This window comes from Propithecus coquereli, unplaced genomic scaffold (genome assembly GCF_000956105.1).
Source record: "Propithecus coquereli isolate 6110/MARCELLA unplaced genomic scaffold, Pcoq_1.0 Scaffold1822, whole genome shotgun sequence".
NCBI lineage: Eukaryota > Metazoa > Chordata > Mammalia > Primates > Indriidae > Propithecus > Propithecus coquereli.
Genome location: NW_012142991.1, coordinates 24,550 through 25,080, shown reverse-complemented (window position 1 = coordinate 25,080; position 531 = coordinate 24,550). Strand labels below are relative to the sequence as shown.

Here is a 531-nt window from a genome sequence, read left to right as displayed (position 1 = left end):
CCAGGACGAGTCCGGTTCGTGTTCGTCCGCGGAGATCTCTCTCATCTCGCTCGGCTGCGGGAAATCGGGCTGAAGCGACTGAGTCCGCGATGGAGAGAGAAAAGGAGCAGTTCCGTAAACTCTTTATTGGCGGCTTAAGCTTTGAAACCACAGAAGAAAGTTTGAGGAACTACTATGAGCAATGGGGAAAACTTACAGACTGTGTGGTAATGAGGGATCCTGCAAGCAAAAGATCAGGAGGATTTGGTTTTGCAACCTTTTCATCGATGGCTGAGGTTGATGCTGCCATGGCTGCAAGACCTCATTCAGTTGATGGGAGTGTGGTTGAGCCAAAACGTGCTGCGGCAAGAGGAGGAGTCTGGAAAACCAGGGGCTCACGTAACTGTGAAGAAGCTGTTTGTTGGTGGAATTAAGGAAGATACTGAGGAGCATCACCTTAGGGATTACTTTGAGGAATATGGAAACATTGATACCATTGAGATAATTACTGATAGGCAGTCTGGAAAGAAAAGAGGCTTTGGCTTTGTTACT

The 531-nt window shown here is 47.6% G+C and overlaps 1 pseudogene; it reads left to right on the top strand.

Moving 5' to 3' along the window:
• Positions 1-6: 6 nt before the first annotated feature.
• LOC105808915 lies at positions 7-525 on the top strand (annotated as a pseudogene).
• Positions 526-531: the final 6 nt, after the last annotated feature.